Raw genomic sequence first — 15,290 nt, 5'->3', positions numbered from 1 at the left:
TGGATAATGTAGCTTGAATGAGTGTGATCCTATCTCCCAAGATAACAATTTTGCCTTCAAGACAGCTAGTTCAGTTTCCAAGCTTTCCTCAATTGGATTTGATATGCCTTTGCAGCCAATTTTAACTTCCAATGGTAGCCCAAAGTAGGAAATAAGCAAAACGGCAACGTATCAATCACAGATGTTTTAAGGAAACATAAATCAAAAAGTAAAAATCAACGTGTATCTCTTTGTCATTTGGAAGGATCTAAGCTTTTTGCTTTTTGCTTTTTGCTTTTTGCTCTTTTAATAAATTTATTTCTATTTTCTATTTTTTAATAATTAACGCGTTTCCTCCAAGTTCACAAACTTTGGAAACCCCTTTGTGCTTATAAATATGGGAGCCCACGTCCCATGTCCATCCTTATCCCTGAAGGGCACAGGCATTAGGAGAGTCGGTGGCTTGGCCCCTATTGTATGGGTAAAGAGTAAATAACTGATGTAGGGTTACGCAGCTGCTACCAATTAAAAAAGACTTATGGTCTGTCTTCTTCCAAAGCCATACTTCTGCAAGAAGAATCGGCTGCTAGCTTTCTCATAATTTGGGGAGCCTCATCTACTCATTTCCAATCTCAGATCCTCAGATCCCCTTGGCTGCAGGTTCATCTCTCTCTCTCTCTCTAGACAACTGTTGTTCAATATTGTTGTTGATGTTGGTGTTGCAATAACATGCAGTCTCTCGGTCTTCTTGGTGCTTATGTTGGCTCCATGCTCTCTGCTTATAATATGTCCAAACATCAAACTTTTTGCTAACACATCTGTCAACCATGGGAAATTACAGGCTTTTTATTCATCTTTTGGAATGCTCATCCATGTGTTTTTTTTTTTGCAAGTGAAGACTGTTTCTTACACACATTTAGACCATTCACACATACAATATCAATTGCATAATATTTTTGTGCAAATTTTCGGTACCGTATCATCAGAATCCCAGCAGATCTTGCTTTCCAGGGCGGAAGGATAAAAAAACACCTAAGATATCATCCTTAGGAATCAAGCGTCAAAATTTCAAAAAAACAAATATAGTATTTGCAATGAAATTCCTGGTGTAATCATGTGGTGAACTCCTTGTAGTTCATAAGGGCTGTGGGAGGGAGGCAACTGGACGAAGTCAGCGTCACAAGGGTGCTCAAACGCTAGTTTTTTCTCACATGATGTGTGTGGTAATAATGGCTCTGTTTCCAGACCAGCAACAGACGCATCCACCCATGCCAATCACATAGACTTTACATTGCAAGAAGAAGCCGTAAGCTCGGACATAAGCTTGGGTTCCTTCAACATGAGAGAAGCAAGAGTCTCACCTTATTTGTCTTCGCCAGGTTTACAAACAGCGGACACAGTTTCTGACCATATGCATCATTCCTGATCACAGGTAGAATTTTAATCTACTTTAGACATATATCTGCGTATGGACTATATATGGATTAGGTTCACATGTCTGGATGTTTCAGAAAGAAACAGGAGAATTTGAAGGCTGGGTTCATGTTTTTCCTTTAATGGTACATTTGGAACTTGGAAAATATTAGGGAAGAAGAAGGATTTTACCTTTTTATATTTGGTTATAAAAGAAAGTGAGAAAAAAAATAAAAAATATACCAAATCAATGAGTAAATTTGATTTTTCTTTACTTTTAATCATATTATTATATATAGCAAGGGCTCACAGTTATCCTTGTCACTCATTGATCAGCTTTATTCATAGTTTAGTTATTCAATTGTTAGTTTAGTTATTAACTTGTTAAGTTTTCTGTTATTGATCAGTTCAATATTAGTTGAAGATGTATATATAAACCTGTTGTAAGCTACTGCTAATGTAATGAAGCTGAAACATTTTCATAAATTTGATATAGTATTAAAGCTACTTTAGAGTGTTTTCTCTCAAGCTTCTCTAATGACCGATGTTCCAATTTCGTCTTCTCCATCCACTTCTGTCATTGCACCTTCTTCTTCACTTTCAACAACTATTGATGATTTTGTCAATCCATATTATCTCAGCAATTCAAACCAACCCGGTGTTGTTCTTGTTTCTCATGTCTTGACCAGAGATAGGTATCATACATGGAGTCGATCCATGCTCACTTCTTTGAATGCAAAGAATAAGAAAGCTTTCATTGATGGCTCTCTCCCTTAACCACCGATTTCTGATTCTATTCACTATCCATGGAGCCATCATAAGAACATGGTTGTGGCATGGCTTCTCAATTCAATTTCTAAGGAGATTGCTGCCAATGTCATCTATACGACCACTGCTTGTGTGATTTGGTTGGATCTTTATGATCGTTTCTCTTGCAGCAGCGGTCCTCGCATCTTTCAACTCAAGAAAGCTATCTCGGATTTATCTCAAGGTCAATTTTCTATTACTCAGTATTATACTCAATTGAAGGGTTATTGGGATGAACTTCAAAGTTACTGTCCTTATTCTTTTTGTTCTTGTGTTCCTTCTTGTTCTTGTGGTGCTATCCAATCTGTTGTGGATTTTCAACACTATGATCATGTTTTGCAATTTCTAATGGGGTTGAATGAATCCTATAGTCACATATGAAGTCAAATTCTTTTACTTGATCCTCTTCCGTCGATCAACAAAGTATTTTCTCTCTTGCTTCAAGAAGAGAGTCAACGATAGATTGCAGTTCCATATGCTCCTCTTTTTTATTCAGTTGCAATTATTAGTTCTTCTGTTCCAGCATCTTCCACACGTAGTAACACAAAATCTTCTATCAAGAAAGATCGTCCTGTTTGTTTGCATTGTGGTATAATAGGTCACATTGTGGAAAAATGTTATCGATTGCATGGTTTCCCTCCTGGATAAAAACTTACTAAATCCAAATCTACAACACTGAGTTCAGCTCACAATGTTTCTACTCAACTTACTTTTGATTCTCCATCATTACCTCTTACTATAGAGCAATGTCAGCAGTTACTAGCTCTCATTCAGCCATCAGTTTCACGAGAATCTTCTTCTTCTTTTGTAGATACTGCTATGTATTCATTGCATTCACATGACAGGTATGTTTTCTTATCATTCTTGTTCTTCTTTTTCATCTCAGTCTCATGCTTTTGCTTCTCTCACGGTTAACTCTCCTTCCACTTCATGGATTATTGATACCGGGTCTACTGATCACATGGTTAACTCAGTTACTTTCTTTTCTTCCATTACATCCATTGTTTCGAGTTTTGTTATGCTTCCTAATGGTCTTCAAGCACCTGTTACTCATGTTCATAATATTGTGCTTTTTGATTCTTTAGTTTTAAAGAATATTTTGTGTGTTCCTTCTTTTACATTCGATCTTATTTCTGCCAGTAAATTGGTTTTAGATCTTTCTTGTTCCTTCATTTTTCTTTCTTCCTTCTGTTTTATATAAGATGTGCAGCAATGGAGGACAATTGGATTGGGTAAATTGGTTAATGGCCTTTACCATCTCATATCGCCTTCTATTTTAGCTCCAAAGTGTCTCATTGCTACACATTCATCTTTCGATGTTTCGCATAAAAGGCTTGGTCATCCATCTAATTCCAGGCTATTCTTACTTCGTGATTTGCTTCCTTTTTCTTCTTTTAAGTTTGCTAATAATTGTCCCTGTACTGTTTGTCCCATGGCTAGGCAACATCTCTTGCCATTTCCTTCAAGCACTTCAATGACTACTTTTAGTTTTCAACTTGTTCATGCTAATATTTGGGGCTTTTTTCTGTGGCTTCCTTACAATGATTTGTTATTTTATTTCCATTGTAGATGATTTCTCTCGATGTACATGGATTTTTCTAACAAAGAATAAAAGTGAGACGCATATGTTTCTTCAAAATTTTTTCATTCTTGTTGAAAACCAGTTTCATACCTCTGTCAAAATTCTTCTCACTGATAATGGGCAGGAATTTCTTATGTTTGATTTTATTGCTTCAAAATAAATCATACCTCAATGCACTTGTGTTGCTACACATCAGCAAAAATCGATTGTTGAATGAAAATACCAACATTTGCTTAATGTTGCCCGTGCCCTTCCATTTCAAGATCATCTCCCTTTACCCTTTTGGCAAGGCAGATTGTATTCTCACTGTAACCTATCTTATTAAACGAATGCCTACTCCACTTTTGTCCATCAAATCACCTTTCGAAGTTCTCTTTCCTAAACTTCCTTCATATAATCGTTTACAGGTATTTGGTTGTTTGTGTTTTGCATCAACTTTATCTTCCTCTCTTCACAAGTTTGATTCTTGAGCTTAGAAGTTCGTACTCCTTGGTTATCCTTCTTCTGTCACAGGTTATCGATTGCTTGATATTCACTCACATGAAATTTTTGTTTCACGAGATGTTAATTATCCTTCTAATGCTTCTAATGTTTTAGTTTTTGTTCCTCCCAATCGTTCTACTCGTATTCATCACCCTCCATCATATCTATGCCATTATCATTATAATCTAGCCAATGTTTTACAACCCAGCCAGTCTGTACTTCATTGCTCTCAACCTTCTTTAGGTATCCCTTATGATCTTAGTTCAGTTCTTTCATATACTTCACTATCTGTTTCCTATCACTCTTTTGTTCTTAATGTCTCTTCCACTAAGGAACCACAGTTCTATCATGAAGTTGTTAAGTTTGCTCATTAGGGAGATGCTATGGCTACTAAGATTAAGGCTCTCAAAGAGAATCATACATGGATTGTCACTACTTTGCCTCCCACACCTCAACCCATTAGTTGCAAATGGGTATATCGAATTAAATATCGTTCAAATGGTTCAATTGAATGTTATAAAGCCTGCTAGTAGCTAAAGAGTATACTCAACGTGAAGGTCTGCATTACATTGAGATTTTTTACTGGTTACTAAGCTTGTTAGTGTTCAATATTTACCTGCTATTGCTGCCTCTCAAAATCTCTTTGTTCACCAGCTTGATGTGAATAATGCTTTTCTTCATGGTGATTTGCACAAGGAAGTGTATATGTAGCTTCCTCCCGGATTTGTAGCTCAGGGGGCAAATATGGTTTGTAGATTGAATAAAAGCTTGTATGGTTTAAAGCAAGCTTCACATCAATGGTTTTCCAAGCTTACATCAACATTTTTCTCTAATGGATTCACTCAATTTAAGGCTAATTTATGCTTGTTTACTCTTGTTGATGGTGCGTATTTTACAGCTCTTCTCATCTATGTTGATGACATTATAGTTGCTAGTTCTAATATGTCTTTCATTACTATCATTAAATCATTTCTTGATGAGCAGTTTAAGATTAAGGATCTTGGTTCCTTACGTTATTTCTTTGGTTTGGAGATAGCTATTTCTTCTAAGTGTATTTCTCTTTGCTAGCGGAAATATGCCCTAAATATTCTACAAGACTCAAATCTTTTAGGATGTAAACTAGTTACTTTTCCAATGATGTTGAATCTCAAACTTACCAATGAAGATGGTGAGTTACTTGTTGATCCATTAGCTTATAGAAGGCTGGTTAGTCGCATGCTATATATATATATATCTTACTATCAATCGACCTAATCTAGCCTACAATGTTCAACTTCTAAGCCAGTTTATGGCCAATCAACGTACTCCTCATTTCCAAGCTGCTAAATGTGTATTACGCTATCTCAAATCTAGTTCTGGCCAAAGATAGTTCTTTTCCGGTAGCTCAGGTCTTCAACTTAGAGCTTACACTACTCCAATTGGGCCAACTGCTCTACAACTCAACGAAACCTTATTGGATTTTGTGTCTTTCTTGGTTCATCTTTCATTTGCTGGCGTTCTAAAAGTCAAATGATAATATCTAGATCCTCTGTTGAAGCCAAATATAGGGCTATGACATCTACCACATGTGAGCTGGTTTGGTTAGTATCTTTACTTAAGGATCTCCATGTTTCTCATCCACAATCTGTAGCTTTATACTGTGATAACCAAGCTACCATGAACATTGCATCAAATCCATTTTTTCACGAACGAACCAAATATATGGAAATAGATTGCCATTTGGTTCGAGATCATGTTTAGTCTGGTTTTCTTCATTTGCTTTATGTTCCTTCCCGTGTCAACTGACATACTTCTTTACCAAAGCTTTGGGTTCGGATTGCCTTCCATTATTTACTTGCCAAGTTGGGCATGATTAACATACACTGTCCAACTTGAGGGGTTGTATTATGAATAGCAACAGCTCACAATTATTGTTGCCAGCTCATTTATGAGCTTTATCAATAGTTTAGTTATTAAGTTCTTAGTTTAGTTATTAAGTTGTTAGTTTAGTTATTGAGTTGTTAAGTTTTCTGTTATTGATCAGTTCAATATCAATTGAAGTTGTGTTTATAAACTTGTAGTAAGCTACTATTAATGTAATGAAGCTGAAGCATTTTCATAAATTTGATACATATTAAAATAATTCTTTATTTTAAATGATATTTGATACAGGGAGAAAATATAGTAAAAAATGAATTTTCCTTTAATTTTCTTTTTCTCTTCTTTTTCCAAGTAAAATCTTTGATCCAAACTAGTCATAAATATTGCTCAATAATTTGGATATTATTTTCTTATCACTTGGGCTAGACCTTTTTTTTTTTTTTCGTTGTGTTTTTTCTATTTTCATATGGATATTCATCATTTTGCATGCTAATTGATGTTTTTTTATTATTGTTCATAGGCATGTGGAAGGCAATCATAGCCATAAAATTTGGAAGAATACCCCTGCAAGGAGGGTAACGAAGACAACCATTGTTTGAAGATTTTGGGGCAAAGGAGAGACACTTCTATGGTAGATTGTAGTGCTCTTGGTTCTGATATTTGTTTTGTGGTTGCAAAGCTTCTTAGATAGTGCTTAGGAGCATGGGTTCAAGCATTGAAATTGAATTTGGATAGGTTAAGAAGAAACTCAACACAAATTTATACTACTTCTCAATTATAAAATCTAAAACCCCTTTGGCTAAATCCAACAGCAGTCACTTTGCTCTGTGGTGCTGTAGAAATTCTGTAAAGAAACCTCACAACCAAAAGAGTGATACCTTTTTTATTCCAGAGAATAGAAAACAATGTTTTGAGTCTAGCAATAAAATCTAGGAAAGTAGATTTTGTTCTCCTTTCCTAAGATTCTAGCTTCAGCAAACACAAATGACCAATTGCTGACGAATACCATATGGTTCCTCCAGATTTCAACCTTCACGCAAACCATTGCAGTGCTATTTAACTTGGAAGACTTTCACCTATTGTCCCAAATGACCTACAAAAATTGGCAATAGCTCTCCATCACATCCCGATGCCCTAACCATATGGAGTACGATGGAGAGCTCTTTTCAAATTTTGTAGGTCATTTGGGAGAATGAGAGAAATTTTTTCTAGTTAAATTACACTGCAATGGTTTGCGTGAAGGTTGAAAGCTTAACAACCATATGGTATTTTTTAGAAATTGGTCATTTGTTTTTGCTGTAGCTAGAATCCTAGGAGTGGAGAACAAAGTCTACTTTCCTAGATTTTATGGCAAAACTCAAAACATTATTTTCTATTCTTTGGAATAAAAATGGTATCGCTCTCTTTGTTGTGAGGTTTCTTGGAATATTTCTACAACACCATAGAACAAAAAAGTTGTAATTGGATTGAGTCAAAGGATTAAAGATTTCATTAATGAGGAGTATTGATGTCTCATTAGCTTGTTGATCAACTTCTCTTTGTTATTTGTTTTTTTTTTTCCCCTATGTAATTTATTGAACATATCAGTTCTTGACGATGGATGTAATTCTTTTCTCTATCACATTTATAGTATGGAGTTAGATGTGAAATATTTCAATTAATGCCTATGTTCAGAAAACTTTCTGGCCGCAGATTAGTTCATTCAATTCATGTTTCAGGTTGATCTTCCTCTAATGCCTCTTGCTATATAGCAATACTATTACATTTAAAATTTTGATGCGCCTGCTAGGCTTAGTTGGTTTGTAGAGTCTCTTGCTAGATGGATGTGCCCACGACTAAAGGATGTGAGATTGTTGGTTTGAGCTTGTTTGGCATGCCCCCATTGGCCTGAGTTGAACTTTGTGTTTTGGGCTCTTAATTAGATAGGAGGCCTAGTTTAAAGGGTTTTCGAATTTTAAAATAAAATTACGATAGATTTTTTTATTTTTATTTTTATAAAATTTAAGATAGTTTTTCTTTAGGGCAAAGTAATCCTCTTTAACCTGATATTAAAAGATCTACTAATTTTTTATATGTTGTAATTCAATTCACTAACTTTTTTTAGTATAAAACATCTACCAAATATATAAAATTACAAAGTTCACCCACAGTTATATTAAATTAATTAATAATTTAATAAATTTAAAATTTGTAGATAATTATATCTATATTATACAACAACAAGCCTTCAATCCCACTAATTGGGTTGACTATATGGATCATTTTCCACCAATTCATCCAATTGAGGCCGTTTTCCTCTATTAGATTAGTGGCTATTAAATCCTTTCTCATTACATTATTCTAAGTTATTTTAGGACTACTCCTATCCCTTTTTATGTAAAATATAATAACTAATTCACTTCAACATTCGCATTTCAATAACTTTTACTTTTTGTACATGTTTTTTAGTTGCCCAACATTTTGAACCATATATCATAGTCGGTCTTATATCCATCTTATAAAACTTCCTTTTTAACTTTAAGAGTATTTTACGATCACACAAACACCTAACACACTCCTCCATTTTACCCAAACTATTTTAATTCTATGTATTACATCTTCTTTAATTTTCCCTTCCACTTGCATAATAGATCTAAGATATCTAAATCTACTAGTACTATTAATCTCTTGATTATAAAGTTTAATCTTCTCTTCATTACTACTACTACTACTTACATTATTGAAATTACATCTATATTATATGAGCTAATTGTTAATGTAGGTGTAATCCCAAGAGAGGGGGTGAATTGGGTATTTAAAAATTACTTAAAATTATTTTATCATTTAATCCCTAATTTAATATTTAAAAAATTAATATCTTAATAACTTGGTGATACCCAATTAATTCTCAAGTGCACGTAATATCTAGCAACATACATACATATAAGATTGAAAATTAAACGGAAGTAGAAATTAAAAGGAGTTGAGGGAAGAGAGATGCAAACACAAATTTTTACGAGGTTCGGCCTACCCCGGCTTACGTCCTCGCCTTGAGCAACCCACTCAAGGTTTCCACTAACCCCGCTCTTTTAACTGCAACGGAACTTCCCTTTACAGTCCGCTACTTACAAGAGGCGTAGCTTCCTCCTCACCACGCTTCAGAACTCGAACTGTTAATACAATAGACAAATTAAGATTCCTAAAAAACTCAAATGCTTTTCACAAGCTAATGAGTACAATAAAATCCTAATACATACTCAAATGATATAACTCGAAGGTCAGTTGAGTGTATGTAATATGTTCAATGAAATCTTTCGCAATAAACAATGAATGATCGTTGTATAAAAATATGTATGACAAATATGCTCCAAAGATCTAATCAAATGTATGGTCTTTATAAAAATATTTGAACGACAAGTTTGCTTCAAAGATCTAATCAAATATTTGATCTTTATAAAAATATTTGAACGAAAATTTTGGTTCAAAGATCTAATTAAATATTTGATCTTTATAAAAAAAATATTTGAACAACAAGTTTGCTTCAAAGATTTAAATCAAATGTATTTTGCAATAAAAAAGCTGAGATGGAATCTTTGAATACAGAATAATGATAGCTTTCAAAGATTCAAAGCTTTAGAATACCCCTTTCTCAAAGAAAATCTTAAAGATATATATATATATATATATATATATATATATATATATATATATATATATATGAAAAACTCTAGTTCTTGCTCTCAAGATACTATACTTTTTTTACCAAACCTCCAAGAACACGATCTTGATTGCAACAACATGAATAAATGCCCTTTGATCTTTAAAATCAATGTAGAGAATGCCCCAAAAGAGTTTGAATCTGGTAGAGTGCAGGCAAGAGTGTTCAAGAGTTGCTTCTCTAGGGTTTAGGGTTTAGTATATATGAGTTCTTTCAGCCTTTAATTAGATTTCAACCGCTGGATCATTTAATATTAAGAAATTCTCGTGCTTTTCTGCGTTGAAGCGTTGTTCTCCGCCACGGATTCATCGACGAGCTTGACACATTTGTCGACGAGTGGATTGTCTGAGATTTTTGAGCTCTTGGTATTTTCTCGTCGACGAGAGCAAAGTGTTCAGTGACAAGTGGTCTTCATTTATTCATCGACGAGGCCTATAATTTTCAGAGTTATTTTGCCTCTAAAGTGTCCATCCAACCTAGAACTGATGCAAATAGATTTTTTATGAAATGCATGAGTCCTAAGGTCAGACTAAGGTCTTTTTGAGTTTCCAGCTATATCATATGAGATATGTAAATACAAGCAATACTAAATACCCATTACAATTGAAAACTTTGAACTTCTTCATCCTTTTGCTCTTCTAGTTCCATGGAGTGTGCTAGGTTGTATACGCTTTAAGTTCCTCATGACTTCCATGACATCCTTACCTTCCGTGCATGCTAAGTAATGATGTTGTTCACAATCTCAATGCATAGGTAAGATACTATGTGATTTGTCATTATCGAAATAGGATTGGACTCCTAGAGTCAATACTATTTTTTTTTTTCAATTTTAAATAATTTTTTCCCATAACGCACCTCACATTATATGAAGTCTTTAATTAAATGGATAAATATTTTTCCATGATGTAGTATCATAGCTAAAGGAACAAGTTCTTTTGATAGCATATCGCAACTATTTTGTGCAGCTTCGTAACAACACATAAAATAATTCTTTTCAATTTTAAATAGATTTGTTTCATAATGTACTCTTAAACAAAGTGGGGTCAGCCGATTTAAGTCTGGTCAAGACCATGGCCACGCGTCAAGAGCCAAGCGATAGGCTAGGAAGTGGTCTAGATTGCTGACGTGGGCAGATCATGGTTGTCAATGAGGAAGATGATTGGATAGTGGTGGAAAAGCCACGTCGTGCTCAGCATGTATGGAAAGGAGATTACCCATGTGTCGATCGGCGAGTGGAGGAGCAGGTGCTCATCTTTGCTTCTAACACAGGGAGATCCTAGACGTCTATGCAGAGCAGAGATCCGATGGTGAGGGCTAGATGCGTCAAGATCGCTGACATGGGCGGATCCCAACTGTTCCACTCAAACTAGATTGTGCGGTTGTCAATAGGGTATACAAGCACTACAAAAAATAAGGTTATTAGTAAATGATCAAAACCATCATTAATAATCACAAAATCGTCACTAATAGTATTTGTGACGGTTTTATAAATATTAGTGACGGTTTTGAATTAGTTGTCATAACTGCGGTTGCTAATAATTATTAGTGATGAATTTTAAAAGCATCACTAATAATAAAGTATTAGTGATGGATTAGAACCGTCACTAAAACCCTAATACCGTCACTATAAAATCTACATTAGCTCGGCTCAAAATCGTCACTAATAGTAGAGTATTAGTGATGAATTTTAAAACTGTTACTAATAGTAGAGTATAAGTGATGAATTTTAAAACTGTTACTAATAGTAGAGTATTAGTGACGAATTTCAAAATCGTCACTAATAATAGAGTATTAGTGACGAATTTCAAAATTGTTACTAATAGTAGAGTATTAGTGACGCATTTCAAAACCGTCATTAATAGTAGAGTATTAGTGACGAATTTCAAAATCATCACTAATAGTATATTATTAGTGACTATTAGCTTTACCGTTAACCCAAGAGGGGGGTGAATTGGTATTTTGAAAATTGATGTCCTAGATTAATCTCCTAACAGTAGTATTACACAACCTAATGGTCAATCTAATGCAGATAAATTAAATTAATTTAAATATGCAGTGGAATTTAAATTGCACGACAAAATTAACTAAGCATGCACCAGAAAGCTATAAATAAAAGATGGACCTAGAAATGTTATCGAGGTTCAGTAAATTGCCTACGTCCCCGCCTTGGCTAACAAGCACAAGAATTATCATTATAAAACTCACTTAACGAGTGGAGCGGCACCTAAACAATTAGGTCAATTAGTACAGGGCTGACCTCAACCTTTATAAACAATCCTTACCGGATTGGATTACCACCCTATCAGGCCACGTTTGGAATACAACAGTATTTCTTAATAATGAAACTGGTACAATGATTATGCTTCTATGTAAAGCAGATATATACCGAATCTAATCAATACACCACTGAATGATATAATGAAGTAAGCTCAATGTGGTCGAAATGTCTACTCTCAAATATTTATGCAAATATTGCAATCAGTGTGTGAGAGTGTAAATGATATAATCTTTGTGTCAAAATAATGATTTCAATCACAATGCACAAACAAAGATCCTTAGCACACTTTAAATTTCTCAACAAATATTTTTCTACAAATATAAACCTCAAGAGATATTCAGATATAATTTATAAAACGATTTGATCTTTGTGTTCAATAAGAAACTATCAATCAAAGGATATTTCAACAAAGATCTTTTTGCATATGCACAAATACTCACAAGCTTATTTGAAGATATTTGAAGATGATTTGAAAGATGTTTTTAGCAATCAAAAAGCAATGTGAACTCCCTTGAGATATTGTAATGAGAATGCAATACTCAAAAGCTCAAATGAAGTTTCCCTAAGGAAGACTTATCAATAAAGTCTTCTAGGAAAAACTTAAAGCTTTGCACCCAAAGAAAATAATTTTAATCAACCAAACAAGAGAGAGCAATAGCCTAATAGCAAGAACACTCAAGCACACATTTATGAAGGGATTTTTTCAATAAGAACTAGCAAAAGTGAGTGTCTGAGGCTTCAAAATGAGTATATGAGAATTTTGAATTTCAGAGAATTTTGCTAATCAAGATTGCTAAATTAGGTGTTAATCCTTTTAAATAAGGGCATATATATAGACTACCCCATAATTATAACTGTCCATGACACACAGGGTATTATTAGGATTGTTTAAAAATGTTTTAGCACAATTGACCTTGTTTAAAAAAACCTAACTGCGGTAAAAAAATTTTCCAACCCGAGAGCACTGGTTAACCAGACTTGAGGTTCGGCTGACCAAATGAGAAAGTTTGGTCGACCAGGAGAAATCTAAACTGAGAGTTCGGTTGACCAAACTAAGGTTCCCAAGGGCGATTTTTCTATTTCTGCGCGGTTCGGTCGACCAGGTGATTTTGAACTATGAAGTTCGGTCGAACGAGCAGTTGGATTCTCCCACGTGGTGGTTTGGTCAACCAAGGCGTTGCCTATATATTTCTGGTCGGTCGACCGAGGAGTTAAACGTTGACTTGGTGGGAGTTCGGTCAACAAAGTTATATGAACTTAGCACGGTATGGTCGACCGAGTTGTGGTCAAATTGTTGACCTCTTGACCGGTTCGGTCGATCGAGTGTTTTATATGTTCCGGTTGAGTCGACCAAACATGCATTTTTAATGCATTTCGGTTCCAACTACCTTATACATTCACCCTATTCGTATAAGCATATGTGTTTATGCATGCATGTGGATCCTAGGGTCATTCTAGGTCTTTTTGAGCTTACCTATCATATCATGCATGTAATGCATTTGATTATTACAGACCATTTTCCCTAATTACTATTACAAATCCGCATAACATAAAATGAATTTAAAGTACAACACAAATATGGTTTTTAGGGTCTTCAAGCTCTATTCCATGTGCCATCATTTTGATTTGTCAATTATATAACTGCACATATCCTTAAATAGCCGTCAAACACAACAAATATTTGTCATTATCAAAACTGGGTATGACCTATAAAGTCAATAGTGACGGTTTTGAAATTCGTCACTAATACTTGGGTTGTAATGACGCTTTTAAAATTCATCACTAATACTCTACTATCAGTGACGATTTTGAAACCTTCACTATACTTTAAAAATGGACAATTATTAGTGACAGTTTTAAAACTGTCACTAATAATTCAAAATTAATAATTTTTTTAATCATTAATTCCTATAAAAATCTGTAATTACATTTTCGCATACATAACATTAAACCATAATTACTAAAAAATTCATAAATTATTCAAAATTCTAATTCAAATTCAAATACAAATACAAATATATTACACAAATTCAATTAAAATACAGAAATTCCATCTGTTCAGATAGCAAAATATATATATATTTAAAAATTTAAAATTCAAATTCAAATTCAAATACAAATACATTATATAACTACAAAAAATAAGGTTAAATCAAACTGTCACTAATAGTATTAGTGACGAATTTATAAGTATTAGTGACAGGTTTAAATTAGTTGCTATATCTGCCGTTACTACTAATTATTAGTGACAAACTTTGAAACCGTCACTAATAATAGAGTATTAGTGACGAATTATAATCCGTCACTAAAACCCCAATCCCGTCACTATAAATTTTATAGAGGCACCGCACAAATTCGTCACTAATAGTAGAGTATTAGGAACGAATTTCAAAATTGTCACTAATAGTGTAGTTTTACTGAATGATCAAAACCGTCACTAATAGTTTGGTATTAATGACAAATTTTAAAACCATCACTAATAGTGTAGTATTAGTGAACGATCAAAACCGTCATTAGTACTTATTGGCCTTTAGTGAAGGATCATAATTCATCACTAATAGTGGAGTATTAGTGAAGGATCAAAACCGTCACTAATACTTATTAGTCTTTAGTGAAGGATCATAATTTGTCACTAATAGTTGGCTTTAGTGAAGGATCGAAAGCGTCACTAATACTTGGCCTTTAGCAAAGGATTAATATTCGTCATTAATAGTATAGTATTAGTGACAGTTTTGATTCTTCACTAATATTTATAGAAACCACCACTAATTAATTAAAAATTAATATTTTTTTAAATCATTAATTCCTATGAAAGTCTGTAATTACATTTTTGCATAGATAACATTAAACCATAAATACTAAAAAATTCATAAATTATTAAAAATTATAATTCAAAATCAAATACAACATTATACAAATTCCGAATGTTTTATACATGAATCTCATACGTTTTGATAAAAAAAAAATACAAAAATAAAAAATCAAAAGTTGCTTCCTTCTATAGCATAGGATGGTGTTGATGGTGTGGCAGCCGCAAACCCTACAAATTAAGAATTATAAAAAAAAAAATTAGTATACAATTTTTTACCATATACGTACTATAAGTATCAATGATTTGATAAAAACATAAACGGACATTCGAACAAAGTTAAAAAAAAAAAAAAATGATACTATTTTAAATTGTTAAATTT

The 15,290-nt window shown here is 33.6% G+C and overlaps 1 long non-coding RNA gene across 1 annotated transcript; it reads left to right on the top strand.

Annotated features, from left to right (window-relative positions):
* The first annotated feature begins 413 nt into the window (after positions 1-413).
* On the top strand, positions 414-6,694 carry LOC131153471 (uncharacterized). The gene is made up of 3 exons (XR_009136239.1): positions 414-639; positions 1,114-1,411; positions 6,645-6,694. It is a non-coding gene; the product is annotated as an uncharacterized LOC131153471 (long non-coding RNA).
* The last annotated feature ends 8,596 nt before the right edge of the window (positions 6,695-15,290 follow it).

Source organism: Malania oleifera, chromosome 4 (assembly GCF_029873635.1).
Source record: "Malania oleifera isolate guangnan ecotype guangnan chromosome 4, ASM2987363v1, whole genome shotgun sequence".
NCBI classification, from domain to species: Eukaryota; Viridiplantae; Streptophyta; class Magnoliopsida; order Santalales; family Ximeniaceae; genus Malania; species Malania oleifera.
The sequence above is the reverse complement of the archived record's forward strand: the minus strand, read 5'-3'. Positions and strand labels throughout refer to the sequence as shown.